This window comes from Crocodylus siamensis, chromosome 1, assembly GCF_052110815.1.
Source record: "Crocodylus siamensis isolate JL-2025a chromosome 1, ASM5211081v1, whole genome shotgun sequence".
Taxonomy (NCBI): domain Eukaryota; kingdom Metazoa; phylum Chordata; order Crocodylia; family Crocodylidae; genus Crocodylus; species Crocodylus siamensis.
Genome location: NC_143395.1, coordinates 180,206,348 through 180,230,887, shown reverse-complemented (window position 1 = coordinate 180,230,887; position 24,540 = coordinate 180,206,348). Strand labels below are relative to the sequence as shown.

The window sequence follows — 24,540 nt, the reverse complement described above, 5'->3', positions numbered from 1 at the left end:
TGCCACACAGGTGCCTCCTCCATGCCATGCAGATACACTATAACATGCCTCGCCACCCCCAATCCCACATTGTGAGCCACTCCCACACCATCATAGATGCTGCACGAGGCCCCCAGGTCCTCCGAGCTCTCCAGCCATGAGCTCCCTCTCAGCCGTGTGGGCCAGGCTGCTCTGCCCTGTCCCTGTCGGTCTTGTGGCCCTGTGGGGGACAGGGCAGGCAGTGGAAGCTTGAGGGGTAAGAGGGGCCTAGGAACACCAGTGACAGAGCAAAATGGGAAGCAGTACTTAGATTAGGAGCTCAGGGGCTGCATGTTAATCCCATGTAGCCCTCAGGACACCAGTTGGACTGTCCTGCCAATCAATGGTAGTACAAAAAGGATTCACATGGGCAAACAACTCACCAAGGCTCTACATCTCCAAACCACTAACTTTGAGAGAGTGTACACATAGCATTCTCTGGGAATAAATATATTTTATACGTAGCAGAAATCCTTAAGGTGTCTCAGGATCTTCAAAGTTATTTTGTGGTCTCTCTCTCCTCTGTTTTTAAAGGTCTCAATTTCTTTAGGTGATTATAAGTTTGCAGTTTGTAATATAACCCTATTTAATATCCATTTGCCTGGATATACTTTTGATATTGAGATTTAAAAAGGAGTCTTACTTACTTTACTGGAAAGAGTTAAACTATGTATAACCAAGACTGAAATTCAATCACCCAGAAAGGTTCTTCATTCTCTCTGTTCTGTGCAAGCACCACTTTAACTGCAGTAGGAGGCAGAGAGCCATAGGTCAAAGAGCCACACACATGGGGATATCTGCACTCACCCAATCTGCAGATATGCCAAGCACCCAGCGCTCCTACACAGGATAATTCAGAGAAGCTAGAAATGCCTTGTGTCAGATTCTGACTCATCATCTGTCATACCACATTTCTACCAGCCATACAACTTCTCTTCCTTTTTTGCTTTTTGGCTATAGATTATTTGAGAACCAGAATGGTGTGGAGAAAATGAGGGAGCACTCTGCTGTTAATATCCTTATGGAAAATCACAGTGCTTCACTAATCCTTCTGTTCCTTAGCTTCTTGCCTGGACCAGTTTTTCTACGTGGTAAATTTCTGAATTTTTACTAAATAAGTTAGCATTATACCCAAGTTAATTGTAACTCCCAAATTAATCTGAACTGCCAAGCATAAGATTAAATTAGTTCACTCAAATGACTCTGTTTGAAGTAAAGGTGTTTTTTGTGGGGGAAGGGAGAGGGATTGATAATTGTGTCCAAAAAGGAAGAGGAGAAGGAGTCCTGCAATAAAACTTGGTTAATAAACAGAGAACAGAAATCTATTAATGACCTTGGCACAAAAAATAGAAGCATGCAAGTTAAATATACCAGTGAAAAAATTGGGAAGCTTTGTCATAACAAATGCAGTTCCGACTGTCATAGCGGAAGGAATGGATGCAATGGAAATGCAGTAATAGAAATGGATTGAAATTTCATAGTACAAAGTGCTAGGTCATGCATATAGGAACTACTAACAATACGTTTAGGACTTCTCTGTTAGAAGTGACAGAGGACGAGAAAGACCTGTATGTATCAGGGCCCCTCTAAATGTGCAGGTAAGGGCACAATGGGATCTAATGTACAATCCACACAATTGCCACAAGACCAAGATCAGCCGCAGGGCTCACAGCCAACATTAGTTAGGGGGCTCGCAATGGGGACAGAACCAGGAACACAGCTACTGCTGCTGCTGCTGCAAGCCTTGCTGACTGTGTGGTTTGCAGCGGGGTCAGTAGGAAGAACCTTCCCCCACTGCAAACCCTGCAGCTGACAAGTCTTGCAGTGACAGTAGTGTTCCTAGTGCTGTCGTTGCTGCAAGACCCACACCTTATGAGGCTCACTAAGCAAGGTGCGGGAGGCAGCATTTTCTCCCCTGCAAGCTCTGCAGCTGGCAAGGCTCACAATGGGGGCAGTGAGTGAGGGCACAATCACCACTGCAAGCCCTGTCAGCTGTGGGGTTGGCAGTGGGTGGAGCACCCCTGTGGCTGCGAGCCCCATCAACTGAAGGGCTCCCACCCACTGGGGAGCGTTTGGCCACACATTCAATTAATGGCGTGGTTAGAACAAGCTACAAATTATGACACTTTTTTGCAGAATAACTTTGAAGCTTATTGCATGTGTTATCACAGCATTAATTGGTTGTATGTGTAGCAGGGTCACAACTTAAGGCATGATTAACTGGTTAATCACACCTTAAATGGAACGTGTAGGGGGCCCCTGTTGCAAAAGATAACCTATGAACTAGCAATGTGATACAACTATGAAAAAGGCAAATGAGATCCCAGACAAGGGATTTTCACAGACTTAAGGAAGTCTTAATACCATTACACAAGGAACTGGTGAGTATCCTTCTGGAAGACTGTGTACACTGCTGGTTATCCACATTCAAGAAAAACCCCTCAAACTGGAACTTGTACAGAAAAGAGCTAGTAGGATGTTTAGCAGAATGAAGAGCTTGGCTCCTATTTTAGGAGAGGAGATTAGAAGAGGCTGGTTTGGTTCCTTTAGAAAAATACAGGTTGTAATAGGCATACATTATGTTATATGCTATTAAATATATTAGGGGCAAATACCAGGAGAGGACAATGCTGGTACAAGAATAAATAAGTATAAACTGTCTATGAATAAATTTAGGTTGGAAATTAGATGTTTTCAAGCAAAGAGGTTCTGTAACAAACCTCTGCTAGGTAGAGTGGAGGCAAGAAGGCTAACTAGTTTTAACAGGGAACTTGGCAAAGTCATGAAAAAGTATTATATAAAAATATTTGCTTGTGATAACAGTGGTCTGGGCTGGCCTGGACCCAGCTCTACGATTAGCAGTTCATGCAGATCATGTGTACTACAATAAGAATAGACACATCATAATTCAGAGCATAAGCGTGCTTTATGGGGTCAGGAAGGAATTCCCCTTGTACAATATTACACAATTAGCCATGTGTATTATGGTTATTTTTTCCTCTGACATTGGCCATACCCAGAGGCAAAATATCAGACTTGATAGACCAATCATCAAATCTAGCGCGTCAGATCCTGCCTTCCTATTAAAGCAATTGTATAAGCCCAGTGCTTCCTTCATGTACATACAGAGAAAAAGTTTAGACACTGTGGTTTCCATTTTAACTTGCTATAGCTGAGAACACTGCTAGTACTCTCATCACCTCCCCACCTGCAAGTAAGGAGCCTTTTGGCACAGGTTGTTAGCAGGGTATGGAAGTGGGAAGGCAGTGAGAAATAAGAACATAAAGCTATAAAATATAACAGGGTGCATACAGTGAGCTGTATTTGCCACACCTTGGGCCTCATCTTTAATGGTGCCAAGCACCTGCAACTCCCATTAAAGTCTATGGGAGCTCATTTTAATAAAGGTGTGACACAGGAGTGCTGTCAACCCTACCAAGTGTTTATTTCCTAGTCCTACTTATTTGACATGGATCAGGGTTGCATTATCTGTCATTGGACAAGTTTAACATTTAGCAATGCACTAAATTATGCCCTTGTAGCAGGATGCATAATTCCATAAGGAAGTGATGGAAATTAAATGAAAAATTCTGTTCTCCTTTCCATCCTGTCTCTGGCTTTGCAGTCCTTTCTGATGAGTTATGTCGAACTCTACATAACGTTTTAAGAGTCCAGATCTTAAGTAAAATTTCAAAGCTTCTTCATGGAACCTTGAGAGTTTTTTCTACATGCTCAGGAGTGAGTGACCAGCCAGTGGAAGGTCTGAACGCCAAAGCCATTTCCAGGGTTCCCAATGAAGGCATTGCTTCCAAAAGAGACTGAGGATGAACCTGGCCACCTCCAGGATATTCCACAAGAGGGTTGTCCAACTTCTAAGTGGCCAGGGGCCATGCACCCTGTGAGTCACACTAGTGAGGGCCACAGATCCCCAGAGCCACACACCACATGTCCTCTTCTGCACCCCACATCCCTCCACTGAATCATGTGCCCTGGGCACCCCACTGTGCTGCACTGAACACCTGGGTCTATCCCTGCCACTGTACCACATGCCTGGATGCCCTGCCTCACCTAAGCTCCTCAGCTGCCGGTGCCGCAGGCCATAGGCTCCCCCAGCACTGCAGGCTGTATCATACCACTGTGCTCTGTCCCCTGGGGTGGGAAAAGCAAGCTGGAGGGAGAAGGAACCTGGAGACATTGGCTGTTTTTGCAAGTGGAGCAGTAGGGAGAGCAGTGGCTAGGTGGGAGTCTGGGGGCTGCAGTTTAACCTCTCACAAGCTGCAGGAGACCCCTGGGCCACCAGTTTGAGACCCTGTTCTATAAGAACTGCTTCAACCCAATCTTCTCTGTAACACTTGTAAATACAGTAACACAGACATGCCCCCTCTTACAATGGATGGGAGAAGGGGCAGGAGAAAATGTGAGAGAAGAAAAAGACGAGAGAAATGGAGTCTTAGATTATTTTCTTACCTCTTCCTCAGCACCCTCAAGTATATTCCAGCCTCCTGCTCTATCCATATCACATCCAGAAACAAGGTAGTGAAGCTGCCCTAGGAGTGCTACCAAATACTCTGAAGGCAGATCTTGAGCGTGGAAGCAACTGACATGCTTGGAGTGGCATCGCCACCTCATATTCTTTAAATGTGAGGTGTGGGAGGGGGGTATTGGGGCGGGTGGGGAGGGGAGAAGCACTGTAGAAGATGGTCTTTGGTTAAAGCACTGGCCTGTGATTCAAGAGACTGGAGGTCTTTATTTGGCTCTGCCAGACTCCCTGTCTGAACTTAGGCAACTTGGTGATTCTCTCTGGGCCTCAGTTTTCCTAGCCATAAAATAGGATAGCCATAAAAATGGATAGTACATCCTTTCTCACAACTGTTTTTTTCAGCTGCGTTCATTTAAAATGTAAACTCTTCAGGTAGGAACTGCCTCTTGCTATATCAGTGTCTAGTATAGTAGGCCTCCAGTTGTTAGAGTCCTGTAGACCAGTGGCCTCCAAACTTTTTTGATCACGTACCTCTATCAGTAAAACATTTTTGAGGGGCACTGGGTAGGGACTGGTCAATGTTTACAAATGGGTCCTGGTACAAAAAAGGTTGAGAACCACTGTGCTAGAGGTCTCTGACCTTCAGAGAGAAGAATGTTTAAAAAAAAGGTTAAGCAAAAACATGGTACCAAGGTTCCTGGTCCCTGAAACAGCATAAAGGGGTCACAGCAGGACCTGGGCAAAGATGTGTTTTCTTTCCTCCACATTCAGAAATGATTTGCATTACCTAACATCCCCTTCAGCTTCAAGAATCCCACAGTATAGATTCATCAAGGCTTGACACAACCCTTTCCAAAAGACATCCTGCTCCAATCCAGCCTTGCTAAAGCTTTATGTTTGCAAATCTGGCTCTTTTTCATCTACCCAAGTCTTTCTCATCTCTAGCCGAACTATTTTCAGGATCCTTTGACCTATGTGGCTTGAACGTTTTTCCTCATGGATGAGGAGAAAAAAAGAACACCCTCTCTTCAGGTGCTGTCTTCACAGTCCTCACACTCAGCAACATGTATAACCACAATCTGTAGATACCACCACCAAATGCATTGAGGACATAACTAAACCCAGCTGCCAACTACCAGCCTCTCCTTGAGCCTGGATTAGTGCTTTTTCTGCTCTCAGGATACACGTGGCCTGTGTTCTCTACCATCTAAGCATGCAAAGATTTACTATAGAGCAGAGGTTCTCAACCTTTTGCACCGTACATCCCACCAACCATTTTGTCAAAAAACCCTGGTCCCACCATGATAAAAAAAAAACCTCACAAAATTGCACTGTTCGAGATAACTGTTGATTCATCTATTTGAAGTGCAAACAACTGACTTTTTCAATTGGGCGATGAGTTGAAGTCCCATCTACATGACCTTCGTGTCCCACCAGTGGGATGCTGTTTGAGAAATGCTGCTATAGACGATAGTGCTCCTGAGTCACAATTGTAAGCACTACTACTCTGTAGGATTGGGTTCCTCATTTAAATTGTGAACAGTCCATGTTACAATAACTTAACATTTTAAGAGGGACTCTCAAAGATCTAGTCAGGTTTAGGTTTTTATTGTTATACTGGTTTTGTTAATTTGAACTTTCCATATAACAATTTTGCAAACCCATTTCTCATGCATATGGAACAGGGATGGCTTCTGCTCTCTCTCGCCCTTGCTATTTGCCTCAGGGGTGGGCAAAATGCGGCCCAAGGGCTGGATGTGGCCCACCAGGCCATTCTAACCAGCCTGTGGGGCCCCTAAAAAATTTAGAAGGTTAATATTTATCTGCCCCTGGCTGCCTTTAATCCAGCCCTTGATGCGTGGCCAAAACTCAGTAGGCAGCCTACCACCTGAAATAATTGCCCACCCCTGATTTGACAGTTAAGCGGAAGTTTCCTGTATGAGTATTAATTTTTCTTTATTTTATCTAAGACATTTGAGGGAAACTGTTTACTTTTCTTTGTAATTTGATGAAGTGGTTGGTTTATCCTTTATATAATATGGGCATTTTGATAAACATTCAGCTACCTGAATGCCATTTCTATTTATAAATCTGAATATTGGTGGAAAAAGTAAGCTTTTTAGTCTTAAATATTGCATTAAGCTGACGACCTTATACCCAATCAATGCACAGGTTGATGCATCAGGAGGGCCACAAGACAGCACTTCTCCGATGCCTGGAGTTACAGTGAATCATAAGATGAATAGGATCCCAACAGTGTGCTCTTGTCACAGAAAAAGATGACAGCATATTGGGTTGTATAAATAGGGGTTTCTCTTGAAAATTAAGGGAAGTGATTCTTCTGCTTTATTTGGCACTGGTGAAGCCTCACCTGGAGTACTTTGTCCAGTTTTGGGCCCCACATTTCAAGGAAGATGTGGACAGAATGTAAAGAGTCCAGCAGAAAGCAACAAATCATGGCTTATGAGGAAAGGCTGAGGGCCTTATTACACCATAATTTTGGGAGGCTCCTGAACCTCTTAACTCCTGGACTGTCTGCACATTAACACCTGAAACTGCTTTAAAGTGCTTGTTATATGGCTCAAAGTTACGCCACTCCAGTGCAGGATTATCTCTGATCCGTGCTTATGTTACACTAAGGTGTAGCCACTCCAGGCTATACTTCAATGTAAGCACACCACTTGCTCTGCATTCTTCACTGGCATGAATGTGGCTCACTGCCTCCCACCCCACTCTCTGCATTACTGGTGGCTGCCTGTCCTGTCTGTCCCAGGGAAGCAGGCAGGGAAGGGTTAAACTGCTTACCTGGCCACCTGTTGCTGCTGCTGCTGCTCTCTGGGCCAGAAGAACAGCAGCTTGGCAGCAGTAGTGGCCAGTTAGGCAGGTTATTCCTTCTCTGCCTGTTCCATTGGGACAAACAGTGCAGGCAGCCACAAGTAAGTAATGTCCTGGGGCAGGAGGGAGCCTCTGTGGTGGGCACAACCAGGGGAGCCCAGTGAAGAAGGGGGATCCCCAGCTTGGAGGCTGGGATTCTTACTTTCCAGTCCTCCAGGCCCCTGCTGGCTTGCAGTGTGACGGCTCCACACTCAAGCTAGCACTAACATGGATCAACATTTGTATGGCTCAGAGTGTAAGGTGTAACAAGGCCGAAGAACTCTCTGGTATTTATTTAGTTTGGAGAAGAGTAAACTGAGGAGGAATTTGACAACTGTCCTCAAATACCAAATGGGTGACTATGGGGAGGATGGAGATGGGCTTATCTCTGTGGCCATAGGAGACAGGACTAGAAGGAACAGCCTCAAACTTCACCAGAGCAAATTTAGATTGGAGATTAGGAAGAGCTTTCTGATTATGAGGATGATCAGGCCTTGTAACAGGCTACTTAGAGAAACTGTGGAATGTCAGTCCTTGGAGGTTTTCAAGAGCAAGTTGGACAGACACTTGGCTGGGATGGGTTAGTCAGGGATGATTTGCCTTGAGAATGCAGCTGGACTACATCATAGTTTCTCAACCTGTGGTACGCGTACCCCTGGGGGTATGCGAGACACAGGCAGGGGTATGTGGGTAACCCAGCACACTTTCTCTCACCCTCTTTTCCTCTCTCTCTCGCCCCTTCCTCCTCTCAAAACTATGGGAAAAAATTTGGTGTGCTACGCATTGCGCAGCACTAAAATCCCCAGTAATAATTTGGCGTGCCATGCTTTGTGTGGCACTGGGTTCAGCCCTCCAAGCTTTGGCCAACATCAGCTCTAGCCCAGGTACATAGTTGTGCATCCCTGGTGTAAAAGGTGGCAACTCTACCACATCAGATCAGACATCTGTCATACCACGGCCTTATATACAGAGCCCTTCTTCCAACATATGGCACACATTAGTCTGTAAATATAAAATCCCCTGGAACATTGAGTGTTGGGGTACTTATTAAAACTGTCAAAAGTTAGGGGGTACTTGCTACTTAAAAGGTTGAGAAACACTGGGGAAGATGACCTTGTAAAGTCCCTTTCAGCCCTACTTTCCTATTATCTTATTTTTCTATCCACAAAGAATAATCACATATTTTCAATCTCAGTAACTTTTATTTTAGTTTAAAATCCCTTCTGCCTTGCAAAATGGCAGCTGCTCTGCAAGCAAGTGGACTTCCAAGGGTAATAATTGTCAAACAGGGTGCCATAGCATGTTGGGGTGCCATGAGATTCTTTTAATGGTGCTACATGGTGACATGAAATATTAGCACTGTTAGGTATGCAAATACCGACACATGATTCACAAGATAAACCCAGAGATTTTTAACAGGAATATGTAGTGTCAAAAACATTTAGACCTGTTGTAATCTTTCCCAGTTCTTTGAAACAAAAGAACTGTTCTAATATTTTTCCCTAGTCAAAGAATGAGTTCAAGCTAAGAGCTGCCATTTTCCGAGCGGGGCCTTGAGTCTAACAAGGGGTGCACTGAATCTAACGAGGTTGAAAACCATAGTTCTAGAGTTTAAATTTGGGGAGTACTTAGCAAATAAAGCCATAAACTTGTAGACCACATAGACCAAACCTTCACCTAGCCTGAGACAATTGGGATGGTGCATCAGCAGCCTGGAATAAAGAAATACTCGCACAAATGATACTGGAGCAGAAGCCTTGGAACAAAGATACAGTGGTAAGGAGTACAGTATAAAAATGTAGACACACTTTATCAGCAGGGTATTAGTTATATTAAATGATGGGAAACTGGTATTTAACAATCTTTTTTATTTACAAGGGTTTTTATTTAAACACGACAGAGTAGTATCAGTGGATCTGTTAATAGATGTGGTCTGCCTCATTCCGTACCTCCAGCAACTCTGCCCCCCGCTTTCCAAGATGACAGTGGACAGACACCCCGTTCCTCCTGCCATAACAATGGAAGCTATATCCCACACCTGGGACTGGGGGGCAAGTCTCTGAGAAGAATGAGTAAATAACGTGTTGGGAAAAGAACTGAACTGAATCTTCTGTGAAGAGTTTAATCAAGCAAAAATGAAGACGGGTATACTCTGCTTGTGGAAGTGGAAGCATTGCAGACAGAGGAAGGAAAAACTACTGCTGTCAGCTTGTTTCAGCAACTGAATACAGGAAGTAGAGGGAAGGGGAATACCTACTGCAGAAGGAGATAAAGAAACAGGCCAACAGTGAAAAGAACTAATTAGAAGGAGGTGCAGTCTTAGTGGGGGACTGTGGAAAGCTGAAACTCAAGCCCATAGCTGCTGCTTAATGAAAGGGGCACTGAGAGTTCACACATAGTGAGGACTAACTACACCTAGTAAAGAGACTAACATCTAACTTCCAATTAGTCTCAAAGGAGGCTTTTCAACTGCAAGGCAAGCCACAATGGAGACTGAACTATTGAACTAGTTCAAGGGTCAGCAACCTATGGCCCAACCTATGGTATTGGACCTAGCCTGTGGACCTAGGGCTACTGTAGTGTAGCAGGCTCACCTTTCAGAGTTTGGGTTGACTCCTGGGCTTGAGATCCTGCTGCTTTGATTGGTGGAGCCCATCCACCAATCAGGAGGCAGCAGGAGAAATAAAGTCACACCCCTTTCCTGAGGGGAGGGGAGAAGAGCTCCCTCGGACCTGATTGAAGACTGCAACACTCAGGTCCAGAAGAGTCCGGGGGCGGAGCCCTGAAGCATATAAAAGGAGCTGTGTGCCCAGCATGAGGGCAAATGCAACGAGGGACTCAAAAAGACTAGAGTCAAGAAAAGCTGGGAAGCTCTCCCCCCGCGGGCAATGGGCCCAAGGCTCTTGAAACTGCCACTGGAGGAACAGCCTTGGGAGCGGTGCGAGACCACTCCGGCTGCTGATGGTGCACAGGGACGGTGAGTGAAGACCTGGCCCTTGGAGCAGTGTGACGCTGCTCAGGCCCATCACAGTGCACAGTTCAGTGCGTGGAGCCCAGGCTTTGGGAGCCGCAAGCAGCGGCTTGAGCCTGCAACCTTGGCAGGGTGTTGGGGGCCACAGCGAGGCAGCTCAGGCCGCATCTCCCAGCAAGCGGCCAGGTTCCATGGTGCACAGGGAGGCGCATGGACCAAGACTTGGGAGCCAGCAGCGGAGGCTGATTGAGTTAGCCACCCAGCATGAGGATGGACGGATGGAGCCTGAAGGGCCCGTCCTGTGCCAAAAGACCCCTTGGTGCTGAAGCCAGGGCATGGGGAAATAGTAGTTCTGCAGTGTGAGGCCCAGCACCCAGAAGCCAGCAGCGGTGGTGCAGCAGCTGAGAGGAGTTGAGCCCTCGGTGCCCAGAGCGGGGCACAGGGTGGGAAGGAGCCCAGCAGTGCAGGAGAGGTGCTCCAGCAGAGGAGACCCCATCGAGCCGTGCCCTGACCACCACCACCTGAGGGAACGTGAGTCATTGAGCCCTTGGGTCCCACAAGGGAAAGACATTTGGGGCTGGCAAACCCAGAGAAGGGGCTGGGTGAGCAGCTCCCCTGCCTAGTCAAGGCCCTGAGGGGAGGGGATCCTGGTTCCTCCTGGACACCCAAGAGACCCCATTGGAAGAAGAACTATTTCTTGCCATGGGTCAGGGACTATATTAAGGAAACAGATGTTATTAAGATTGTTCATGTTTGCGCTTTATATTTTGTGATTTAAATGTTGTATTGTGATGTTGGAAATAGTGTTATTTAGGGTTTGAGATTGGTTAATGTTCACTGCACAAATATATATATATGATATTTAGTTTTATGTTTATGTACATTATAACTCAATAAACTGTATATAGTTAGGAACTTTGGACTTGGGCTAACTCTATAGAGAAAGAGAGATCTGCTCGAAATTCTGGCATCCCTCTCATAGCACTCCCTCCTGCCTACCCATCCCATGCTATTGAGAATAGGGCATACCCCTGGGTGTACCCGGGTTACAGTAGCATTCGGTGGCAGAAGCTCTCCCTGTGTTGCTGCAGGGAAAAGTGGCAGCAGTGGCTGGTTCCTAGTGACCACCTTTCTTCTTGTGACCTGGGGTGGGTCAATCTAGCCTGCAGCTGGAAAAGGTTGCCTACTCCTGAAAGAGTTGCTTAACAAAGACCAGGTGCCATTGGCTCCTGCTCCTTCTCCCCCAGATGCCAAAGCTAGCCATCTCTGTTGCTACCATTCTCTTCTAGATGTCTGTCTCTGGTGTGCTTGAGAACAATGGTGGCTGCTGCCCTCAGAGCAGCTTTGCCACCTCATTTCTGGGTTTCGCACGTGCAGAATAGAAACAGCTGGGAAGGGTGTTGAGAGCAAGAGCAGCATGCTTGAGACCCAGTACAGCATACTTAAAGTGTCCATGCACCCCCTACCTTGCCCTGCCCTTCTCTGCCATGACAGCTGGGGAAGGAAAAGAGAGAGAGAAGTTGTGAACTGGCAACTGCTATGCATGAATCTGGGGAGAGGGAGTACCAGGTTAAAGGAGCAGGTTAAGGTAGCACCATGCAAATACATGAGTATTAGGTGACTGGCAGCTGTAGAATTAAAAAAAGGCATTTTAAGTCCATCTGAACCATTTTTCTCCCCTAAATTTTAGGAAACACAAAAGTTTAAAACAATTGTTTTGGGTCCAGCAAAACATTTTGTTTGAGCTGAAATTAAACATTGTGTTTTGCTTTTAAAATATTTAAATAAAACTGACAGATTTAATGACAAAGCAGCACACTGAATCCAAGTAAAATGTTTAGTTTTAAAGTAGTGAAACATAATTTGATTTTTCTGTAATGTTTTTGTTGTTACTGGAATAATTTGCCAAAATTGATATGAATTTGTAACATATCTTGTCCACCAGAATCTGCTTTTTTGGTGAAAGAGATATAGCCCAAGGCATTCATCTGAATCTAAGGTTAGAGCTCTTGGTACTCTTTACCCTGGTGCTTATCAGACAATAAGGCAGATCAATGTTTAAAGCTCCTAACAGACTAGTCTACAATGGAGCAGGTAAGCTAGTTAAATTATTCCTAAAGATGTTCATGCTTTCTAACAAAGCAAACTAAGAAAGTTACTGTGAAGCTTGCTGTTTCCAAACATATTCCTTGTAGAAAGAGAGAGAAAGAGAAAGACAGTGAGATAATTAGAGAAAGAAGAACTGCAAGATACTTGTCTAACATATTATGTCTATGGGAGGCTATCAGTAGTGGATAGAATATACTGGTAGACCCACATCTAAAATAATTACAGTTGGGGAATTGGTAATAAGGCAGAATTTTCCTGCAGAACCCTCACTGTTCCTGCAGAAAGCAGCCTATGCTCAATACAGTCCCTCCTATCAATGGGCCCATGTACCCAGAGGTTCTGAGGGCAAGAACAAATCTCAAGGCAACTTCTTTGGTCTGTAGACCACTGTCAGGTGACAGTTTTTCTCTTAGATTGGTAACCCTGTATCCTGTCCTGTTCCCCTATGAGTACAAGTGGAAGGAATATGCTTCCTAAGTCCCCATTTTCTTTTTGCCCTCAATAAAGGTTATGCCCCATATGTACAAGGACTATTCAGTGGGCATTGAAATGTATCCACTTCTAGAGTAGAAACCAGCAGCTATTTAATGTCACATTGTAAATTAATGTAATATCATTATTAGCATGCAAGTCCATCTACTCCTATCTACTCTCTAGGAGTACATGTAGACAAATGTAAGGTACTTCACCTAGGGAGGAGGAATCCCCAGCACACCTACAGGTTGGGGGATGACCTCCTCAGCAGCTCAGCGGCTGAGAGGGATCTTGGAGTCATAGCTGACTCCAAGATGAACATGAGCCAGCAGTGTAACGAAGCCATCAACAAGGCCAATCTCACTTTGCCGTGCATTAGCAGATGCATGACCAACAGACTGAAGGAGGTGATGCTTCGCCTCTATTAGGCATTGGTCAGGCCACAGTTGGAGTACTGTGTCCAGTTTTGGGTGCTACACTTCAAGAGGGACACAGAGAAGTTGGAGAGGGTTCAGAGGAGGGCCACTCACATGATTAGTGGCCTCTGTGAAAGACCCTACGAGAGGAGGTTGAGGGATCTGAATCTTTTTAGCCTTCGCAAGAGACGTCTGAGAGGAGACCTTGTAGCTGCCTACAAGCTTCCTCAAGGGAGGAAAACAGGGAATTGGAGATGCCCTATTTACCAGAGCACCCCTAGGAGTAACTAGGAATAATGGATGCAAACTAGTGGAGAGTAGATTCCAGTTAGACATTAGGAAGAATTTTTTTACGGTAAGGGTGTCCAGAATCTGGAATGGGCTTCCAAGAGAGGTGGTGCTATCACTTAACTTGGAGGTCTTCAAGAGAAGGCTTGATAGTCACCTGGCTGGGGTTGTCTGACTTCGGTCCTCTTTCCTCCCAGGGCAGGGGGTCGGACACGATGATCCTTTGTGGTCCCTTCCGACTCTACAATCTATGAATCAGCAGCTTTTCTTATAGTCTTCAGAATACAAAAGATCAATTCTGGTTCTGGTATTCAAGGTAACCAAAACAAAATGTGTGTACAACTGCATAACATAGGCCTAAATGATATATTAAGCTCTGATCTAAAACTAAAAGTAAGTAAATAAATAAAACAGATAAAGAAAAACAACAACAAAATAAGCTCCCTTACCTGTAATCATAGATATTTAAATAGATGCACTACTGCCTATGAGTCTGACACAAAGCCCATTCATGTATGTGTAAAACACCCAGGCTATATAGTCACAAAAGCTGAAACAACTGACCTGTTGGGCCTCAGGCCCTGGCCCTCTTGGTACAAAACTGGATGTTTTTCTCTTGACGAGAAAAATAGAGGGCATAAAGGCATCTGGTTTTGTATCAATAGAGGACAGAGGACAACTGGACTGTTCTCTATGATGGCCACCCTAGTTGCAACAGGGTACCTGTTACTTTACGAGGAAAAGAGCTGCAGGGAGGGCTCAATTAGCAATCGGGGGAGACACCTGACTAGAAGGGGGGCCAGACTTAGGGTGTATATAAGCTCAGATCCTGAGCTGGACAGGCAGTCTGGCCCTAGAGGCTGATGTAAGAGGAGCCCTGTACAGAGAGAGGCTCCTAATGGGCACTAAGAAACCCTGCAGGCAGTGCCGTAGCAATGAAGTTCGGTGTCCAGGGCAAAGCCTACAGCGGCAGCCCATCCTTGCCCTACACACAGATCCAGGGAGCACATGCCACCCCCACTCCCCATGCTTGCCCAGGAGCACATGCAGTGGCAGGAGCCACCCTCCCCTCATCCCCACGCTCTCCTCAAACAAGCTACTTGTGGTTCTGTCCTGCGCCCCACCCCTGTTGGCACTCCTTTGCTTTGGTGCCTGGGGCAGTCCCACTGCTCACCCCTCTCCCCTCCCCCCCACCTTGCTACAGCACTGCTTGTGGGTAATGCAGGCTTATGGCTGGGGGTAACATCAACAGAGTAGAGTGGGACTAAGGGGAGGTAGAGATCCCAGCAATTGGTGGTTAGGGGAGACTATGGAGAGGAGGTGGTCCCAACAGGCCCAGGAGGAGGGGCAGAGGCCTGGGAGTTAGGCCAGAGCCCAGGAACAGGGCAGAGGAAGGATGGAGAGGCCTGGGAGTAAGGCCAGAGCCCATTAGCAGGGCAAACAAGGGACTAGAGAGCACAGGGCCCAAGAAGGAGCCAAAGGCCCATTAGGTTGATTGAGACTAGGGCCAAGGGCCCACAGAACTAATTGACAATAATTGATTTATTGGTAACACCTGTGAGATTTGGATGTGGCTAAAAGAAGAGATGAGGATGCCACAAAATTAGCTCTTAAGGTGACAAGTGATTAAAACCTAGCAAATGAGATTTGACTCAGGGCTTCCTGGGGAAGCCTCCAATTCTTAAATACACATTAACGTCAAAGCATGGCAGGTGAGCAGAAGGGGAGGATGCTTAAAACTCAGGGTCAAACAGGGGCTGAATAGCCACCAGGGGGCATCACAGCCATCCCTGGGGCTGGTCTTTGTTTATAGGGCATTATTTACAAAGTTCAGTTGTCACTGTATTAATAGTTCTCATATTTAAAGAGTAACCCAATATTCATTGTAAGTGATAACTTTAATCAAAAAACCCAAAGATGACCTCACCTGATATGGCCAACTCACCAGACTCCAGTAAAGACTAGAAATAGATGGAAGAGACAATATGAGGACTGCAAATGGATCAGTTTTAGGCTATGATGAAGAGTTCAGCTTCCAAGCTTTGCCAGCAATCCTACTGGGTGTCAGAGTAGCAAAATGTTATGAATCATCTTCAAGGATCTTGGTTTTCTCTGTTTAAAAATTGAAAATTCTCTGATTAAAACCCCCCAAATCCACGTTTTTCCATGATTAAAATGAAACACCACATTTTTTCCATTAATGAGGAAACCCACATTTTTCTGCAGCAAATGGAAAAGCCGGATCCATGGTTACCTTGTAGAATTTTGACCCAAACATTTCAGAGGCTGGTCTCCTGAAATTTCTTTCATCTTGAAAGGCTTTCATGACATCAGCTATTTCACAAGATTTCTACCACACTGTTCTCTGTTTAAACTGAAACTAAACAGGTCCCTGATGATTTTGTGAAACCAAACGAATGGGGCATGCCCAGATCCAGACATTTAAATATGAATCCCCCCAAAGTTAGGATTGCTCCTCTTTGAAGTTTATGTTTATACAAGTACTTTATATCTGTGCACAGCAGTGATTCATTTGTGTATGCTTTGCCGCTAACACCACAGGAATCACTTGAAGTTACTTTACTTGTGTCTCAAGAAGGATTTATAGATAGGAGTGAAAATAGAAAGGGCCATGTTGAAGGAATAAGATGAAAGCACATTTTAAAATCTTTTCAAAATTGTGAAAGTCTTTTCAAGACATTGTGGGGAAGGGTTACAACAATTCCCTACTTCCCAAAACAAAAGTTTCTCTGATATGCAAGAAAATATTTAGGTATGTCCACCTATATTGGAACGGCTCAAACCGAGTGAATACTGAGTTGTGCCTGATGATTTAAGCGTAGTTCTGCCTCACCTTTGTTAAAGGCCTTATTTCTTGAACAAGTAATTATTGTTGGTTCCTTAAGATTGACAGACTTCACTTCATTACAAATACTTTGGTAAAGAGACATTGTAATTTGTACAACACTGGAGCTATTTGGTACATTTAAAGGACAATATCAAGGGCCTGGTGTTGCACTCCTTTTGCAAGAAAAACTCCCCTCAAGTTAATAGGAATTTCATCTGAGGATGAAGTACAGAATAAGGTTCTATGGAAATACCCTCTTTGAATGTAGTAGCTCAAGCCAGGCAGGCTGTAACAGGGAGCCAGAGCTGACTGTATGCAGCAGGCCAAACTGACTGTGGGAGGCTGTGGCAGCCGGAGCACAGGCCAGCCCTTAATTTAAAAAAGGGAAACTCCTGTGTGTGGCTGAGAAGCCACATAACAGAAAGAGGAACGGGACTTTGAGGCATATAAGCCCAGGGTCTGAGCCAGAGTGGACAGTCTGACCCTGCAGGAGAGGAGCAAGGAGAGGAGCTCCTAAGCAGGATGCTGCAGAAAGGGATTGACCAGTGCCCAGGCTGTCCCTAAGTGATGCAGCTGTAGAGCTAAGTGGGGCTTACAGATTGTGAGGAAGTTACTAACCCAGCAGAGCGAGAGGTTTTTTTGTTACCCAGCCTGTGGGTTTGCATTTATGTTCTGATTAAGAACCAGAGGACCAGATAGGAGGCCACAGAGGCGTGTCTGGGAGGCACTCAAGATTTTTAGCCCTATCAAGTGCAGGCTTCAACCAAGAGGGCTAGCGCCAATGCCCCAACAGGGTGATGGGGGCAGTCTCCAGCTGAGAGGGCAAAGGGCTGAGGGCCCAAGCAGAGTGTAGGCTGGCAGTCTATAACAAAAAGTAACCAGTGGACTAAAGTGAAGCCTGTACAAGCTGGTGCATTAATCTAGAATAACATCTGAGAGGCATGGGCATTGCTGTAGGGAAGGATGGAAGCCATGAATAGCCCTAAGGTGACTGCTGCCCAGGGGTACTAGTGAGACGAGGAGGATTGCAGCTGAGTATCTTGGGGCAAGGTGGAGCTGGATTAGGCTTACTCAGGGACCCTGCTGGCAACCTCCCTTTTATACTAAGAATAATTACAAGGTGTGGCAGGTGAGGAAGAAAGGGAGGCACCTGAGGAGCTGGAATGGAGGGCATGAGTTGAGGGGCCACCAAGGAGCATCACGACTGCCCCCGGGAGCCAAAACCCATCTCACAGGTTTTTACAGCTATAATACTTTCCTAGACATTTTTCTTGGGTAGACTGTTTAATGCTGTAAGGTCTATGTAATAGGAATCCCCACAGCTCATGTGCACAAAATGGCACTAAGCAGGGTCTTCCTAAGCACAAAATAGATTCATAAAATCTGGCTCTTGATGCTGTCACAATCTTCCTGTATGACTCTGGGTAAGTCATATAGCTTCTCTGTCTCTCAGTTTTCTTATATCTAAAAGTGGGGGATAGTAATTCCTGCCTCTCAGGGATGCTGCAAGATTTAATTACCAGTAACTAGACGTTCTGAAAGAACGTTAAGAACTTGAGTTGAACGACATGAAAGAAACGCAGACGTTACCGTGCTTTAGGGAAAACTGTTACTATAAGCAATGTCTTTCTGACATCTTCAGTTTACATTCCACCTGAGGATTTCATGAACTGTACAATCAGAAGTCATGTTATGTCAGTTCCCTGTCAGCAGAGGATCTTCACAGATTTCCCTTAGAAAAAGGCACTTTACTTCTGGAAAGGAGGGCTGGAAAGAGATCTACTGGTAAATTCTTTTTTTACTCTTTCACTTTCTCTGGCACACAAAACAAATACAAAAGCAGTATTAGGAAGAGTACAAGCAATTCAGTCACTAGTTATCTGATGGCAAAGGTCAGGACTAACAATGAGCTTGTGACCAATTACTTAATTCATGACTTAAACTTAAATCACAGTATATGCTCAGCTCTCATTTGATATTTTAGTTCTTCAGACGGTCAAAGTAATTAAATGTACTGAAGGGGCTTCTATTTACATTACACTCACTGAACTTTGAACCCAGATCAGGGTTTCCTGGTGCTGGCTCCTCTGATGTGTTCACTCCTATTTCTTTGATACTGAAACTGATGTGAGAGCAACTCTAGCTCAGCACACTAGGCATGGAGACAGTTTGGATATTGTTGCAGGGCACTTCCGCGCCCCGCTCCTAATAAGGAGGCTAACCTGGGGAAGGGGAGATGTGTAGCAGAGCACTAGGGTGCTCGCTACTGGTAATAGTAATAAAGGCAGTACAGGTGTGGGTTGCCAGGGCCCGAAGGGGGCAGGGCCTGGCCTTTATAAGCAACCAGGCTGAGGCAAAAGGGGGTTCCCTTCTGGCAGCCTGAGGAGCAGGAGCTCTGCTGAAGAGCCAAGCTGCCTGACCGGCTGCATAATGATACGGGGTAGAGAGAACCCTAAAGGAGGTATGATGAAGAGCCAGCGTGGTGCGGAGTTTGTACTATAGCCAGGAGGCTTATCTTGTGTTATAGCTGGTTGGTGCATGGCTTTATGTTTCTCTTTGGTTGTTTGTGTAATACTGGAGGACCAGGTGAGGCTGTAGGGGTTGGAGGAGAACTCAGAGGAGCTCCCCAGTAGCGTGGGAGGTTCCTGCTGCCCTGGGAGGGCACAGTAAGCTGGTGCCAAAGAGGGCACAGCAGTTTGTGCGCTGGAGAGTGGCACTGCATTTTGGGGTGTCCTGACCCCAGCCCAGTATGGGTGACATTGGGAGGAGCTAGTGGGGTGTCCCAACCCTAGCCCAGTGGGGCAGCATTGGGAGTAAAGCCTGAGCAGCGTATAAGACCCCTAAGGAGGGTCAGGGGGCCAGGCATGGCTACAGCCACCTGAGCCCTGAGCGCGGGAGCAAGGCCCCAGTGTGGGCAGGAAGCGCGGGAAGGGTGGGAGCTAGGCCCCAGTGCGGGCAGGGAGTGTGAGAAGCGCGAGCAAGGCCCCAGGAAAGGGGCGAGCTTATTGGGAAAGCCCCAGGAAAGGGGCAAGCTTATTGGGAAAGCCCCAGGAAGAGGCAAACATGTTGAGCAGGCCCGAGAGGGCTAGTCAGTAGAGGGGCACCAGTCAAGGCGCCAGCGAGGGGCACTGGTTGCGTGACAAGCCCCAGGGGCGCCAGTCAGGGTGCAGAAAGGAAACTGACCAGTCAACATCCAGTACATCTGCGAGGCTTGGGGCGTGCTACAGGGGAGGTTGGAGGCACACATAGCCCATAAGGCTGCGGTGCACCAGTCACCCCATACAGAACAGGGAACAGGATAAACATAGCACTGTGTCCAAGGGGACAAAAGGCAGCCTCCCTTATAAAATTAGACAACATCAAAGACGTGGCGGGTGAGAATGAGTGTGCTGGATCGTCTACTTGGCATGGTAGGGGGCGTTAGAGAGATCACGGCCGCTCCTAGGTCCCCACACCATGACAGATATTTCCCTTAATGAATTTGTCACAACAGATAAGAAAGGAAAATAGGATCTAAAACTAAAACTACTGATAACCAACTTCTACACAAAAGAAAATCTTGTTGTAATTTTATAGATTTGTTGCTAAGTACCTACACTGGATTACAGATAAAGCAGAACTTTGCTAACTACCATTCTGTGTAACATTCTGTGATTTATTTAATGGAGGAGGTGGGGGAAAGAGACAGAAAATTCCATCTCCTGGTCATCTTTTCTACTTAACTTTGTATATTAAAACACATTTCCTTCAGTCTGTAACTTTCAGAGGTATGCTTGCTTTGCCCTATAGCAATGTTGTCAATAAATCATTGTGAACAATGAGTGGGTTGTAATTAAGCCAGCATAGTCTATAGCTATGTTATTTGTTATTTGATATAATAAGTTCTTGCATATAAATACTTTGAATGAAGGATGGCTGTGCTAAAGTTTTACAGACTTTATTCTCATCTGATTTCCTTTCTAATAAAAAGGTGCAGAGATGGTACTGACCTGTGAAAATGTCACAGAAATTAGTTGTATTAGTTAAGGTATACCATATGGACATGAGGGGAAAAAATGCTTGTGACCAGCAGCAAATATGGCAAAGAACAGGCACTGAAATTATCGACTTGTGCATAGATTCAGAAACAGCTACTGGAGTGGTTGTCAGCCTTTTCAGACTCAAGCACCCCTGGAAAGACTAAGGCCACTCCTGAGAATGTGCCAGCCTAGTTTTCACTTTTTTACCTACAGAAAAATAATCAAGCATTTTTTTTCTGTTGCAAAGAACTCAGAAAGGACACAACCCTTGTCCTGCACCACTAAAGTTGTTGGGTTCAAACGCTCTCCATAACCGATGGAGAAAATTGTTGGCTGTAATAAATCATAAATAATCTGGTGCTCTACGTCAAAGAGCAATACACATCCTCTGCAAACAGAACTGGGTCAGAGGAGGGGCAGGCTGAGGTGCTCTGGGTTTGAATACAAGGGGGTTGGGAGGAAGGGACCTAATGGTGGTCCCACCTAACCAGGGAGAAGAGCTGGACCGGGAATTCTCAGGTCAGCTCACGGAGGCAGTTAAGTCGAGGGACATGGTCATCATGGGTGACCTAAACTATCCGGACATCTGCTAGGAAGAGCAGTCAGCCAGGTCTGACCGCTCACATAGGTTTCTAGCTGAGTTACAGGACCTCCATCTAACCCAGGAGGTGCAGAGTCTCGCCAGGAGAGATGCCTTGTTGGACCTGGTCCTTTTTTAAATACATAGGGGTAAAAAGAAGGTACTAAGTAACTGGGGCCTGCAGGACATGCTTGGTAATCTGGTAGTAGCACTGGATGACAAAGCTAACAGATTATTTTCTTCCATTTTTCTGAGCAGGGACAGGGACATCTACTCCACTGGGAATCTAGATGGACTCAGGGGAGGTGCAGCCAGGCCTAGGGTCATAGAGGACCTAATTGGGGAACTTCTGGAGGGACTAGATGATGTGTTCAAATCAGCAGGTCCTGATGATCTCCACCCCAGAATGCTTAGGGAATTGGCAGAGGTCATTGCGGGACCCCTGGCACAGCTTTATGAGCACTCATGGTGTTCTGGTGAGGTGCCTGACAACTGGAAAAGGGCCAATGTGGTCCCCATTTTCATAAAAAGGGAGGAAGGAGGACCCAGGAAATTATAGGCCCATTAGTCTTACCTCAGCCCGGGGGAAGCTCTTTGAGAAAATTATCTGGGAGCACATCTGCAAGGGACCAGCAGGGAAGATTATGCTTAGGGGCAATCAACATGGGTTCATTAGAGGCAGGTCCTGTCAGACCAACCTGGTGGCCTTCTATGACCGGGTCACAAAAGCCCTGGACGCAGGTGTTGTGGTAGACATAGTCTTCCTGGACTTTAGGAAGGCCTTCAAACATTGTCTGTCACCCCATCCTCATTAAAAAATCAGGCGACTGTGGTGTCGACGCCTGCACAGTCAGATGGGTGGCAAATTGGCTGGAGGGCTGCACCCAGAGAGTGGTGGTAGACAGGTCGTTTCTGACCTGGAGGGACGTGGGCAGTGGGGTCCCCCAGGGCTTGGTCCTCGGGCCCGCACTGTTCAACATCTTCATTGGCGACTTGGACAAGGGGTGAAAAGCACTCTGTTCAAGTTTGCAGATGACATGAAGTTGTGGGGACAAGCGAGCATGCTAGAAGAGAGGGATAGGCTACAACTAGATCTGGACAGGTTATAGAGGTGGGCAGAAAAGAACAGGATGGGATTCAGTATGGACAAGTGCAAAGTATTGCTCCTGGGGAGGAAGAACCAGCAGCATACCTACAGGCTGGGGAACTCTCTTCTTGTCAGCACAGAGGCAGAAAAGGATCTTGGAATCACTATTGATTCCAAGATGAACATGGACCGGCAGTGTGGGGATGCAGTCAGGAAGGCTAACCGCACCTTGTCATGAACCCATAGATGCATCACAAGCAGGTTCAAGGAGGTGATCCTCCCCCTCTTTGTGACGTTGGTCAGGCCCCAGTTGGAGTACTGCATCCAGTTCTGGGTGCCGCACTTCAGGGGGGATGTGGCCAGCATTGAGAGGGTCCAGAAGAGGGCCACCGGCATGATCAGGGAGGAGCAGGGCAGGCCCTATGACGAGAGGCTACGGGACCTGAACCTGTACAGCCTCCACAAAAGAAGGCTGAGAGGGGATCTGGTGGCTGCCTACAAACTTGCCAAGGGAGACCAGCAGGCAATAGGAGAATCCCTGCTCCCCCAAGCACTACTGGGAGTTGCAAGGAATAATGGCCATAAGCTGACTGAGAGTGGATTCAGGCTGGACATCAGTAGGCACTACTTCACAATCAGGGCGGGTAGGAGCTGGAACCAACTTCCAAGGGAAGTGATGCTCGCTCCTACCCTGGGGAGTCTTCAAAAGGAGGCTAGACAATCACCTAGCCAGGGTTGTTTGACCCCAGCACTCTTTACTGCCCATGGCAGGGTGTCGGACTTGATGATCTGCTCAAGTCCCTTCTGACCCTACCAACTATGAAACTATAAATTATGTTTCTTCAAAAAAAATCAGCAAATCATGACCAAAAATGTATTGACGATTAGTGAAGTTGCAAAATCAACTGCTCAAATATTAAGAAATACTCCTGAAACCTTAAATGGGCTGTCCTGTGCATATACATTATTATCAGTGATTATCAAAATACTATTGTTTCTGTATGACCATGCCTCGTTCAGTGCGTGAAGGGACAGAATTAAGTTTGCACAAACAATACTAATTCCAACATTTCCTAGCTTTTTGAATGCTTGACTTTTGGAATCTTAAACATGTTCTTTTAAGATAGGTTTCTTCTACGCTTTATGCATGGAGTTGGTAGTATTATCTAGAGCTAGTGCTGCCTCATCTCTCTCAATTTCAGTCTTTTTTTTTTTTTCCTTGTGGTTTGTAACCTTGCCTAACTGTAACATTTGGGATAAAATTTTGCATGTTAATTGTCCAACTTGGGCTAACTTTTGGAGCAAGGTAGAGCAAAAGAGGCTTGGCTGGCAAGGAAAAATGCTTGTTTTGTCTTAGAAGCTCTAGCATCTTAGTGCTTTGAAGTGGGGAACTGAACTTGGATTGAAGGTTGGCCTTGCACTGGGAATGTGGTGTGTGGTTTTATTGTCATGAAATACATATATTTGGCTGTGTTTGAAACCTTGGAAAAATATCTTTCATACTCCTGTTAGAGACAAGTTAAAGTTTGTAGTAGTTAAAATCTCCAACTTTTCCATTAAGTATGCTGCAGCCAGGGCTGCAATTGCTGCTTCTTGATACCAAATGCCAGAACTGAAACTAGGGTGTGCTCTCTCAGTGCTCTCCCTATAGTCATCCACCTAGCAGAATGGAGAGTACCAGCTGACTCAAATGCAGAGGTTGACAATAAAAAGATGGTGGTGGAAAGAGGAAATGGAGAACCGTAGCAAGGACAGAGGGAAAGAGGCAGGTGGTGCAGCACAGGTGCTTAAAGGAGGAGATGCGGGTTAATAAGGGAGACAAATCAGATGCAAAGTAGGGAGGCAAAAGCTTGGAGTTTGGGGGGGCTGGACTGGAATGGAGACAGGACTTGGAAAGTGATAGACGGAATGGGGCAAAAGAAGTGAAGCTTAGAGGACCGACCAGAGCAGACGTGACTCTGAATGTTGGAGAACCCAGAATGGAATTGGAAGTGTCACCATCTTCCCTCTCTCAAGCAAGTATCTTGTGACCCACAGGCAATGACTGAGGATGAGCTGAGCTGGCTCCTACAGTGAGTTACTCCACTACCTCCAGGGGCAGGAAGCTGTGCTGTACATCTAATCCTCCCCCCAACTTCAGTGGTTGTCATTTTCACACCTTCATGACATTTGGGTTTTTTTCTCCCCCCACCCCATGTAAACCAAGAAATTAAATAAAAAATTGTATTAGAAGCAGGTGAAAGTTAATGGTTATCTTTTTAATTTTAGATTACTTAAGCTTGCCTGTTTCCCATTCACAGAATTAGGGTAATATCATCCTACTAATGTATATGGGTATTCTGAATGTAAATTAGTTAACATTTGTGAGGCACTCAG

General features: G+C 45.9%; 1 protein-coding gene across 2 annotated transcripts in view; it reads right to left on the bottom strand.

Annotated features, from left to right (window-relative positions):
* The window catches only part of REL (REL proto-oncogene, NF-kB subunit), an 86,359-nt gene that overhangs the window by 60,211 nt on the left and 1,608 nt on the right, over window positions 1-24,540 (bottom strand). For both annotated transcript variants that reach the window (XM_090050076.1, XM_090050084.1), the window contains exon 2: window positions 15,576-15,742. The gene's annotated coding sequence lies outside the window, so the exon portion shown is untranslated. The remainder of the gene's footprint in view (window positions 1-15,575; window positions 15,743-24,540) is intronic.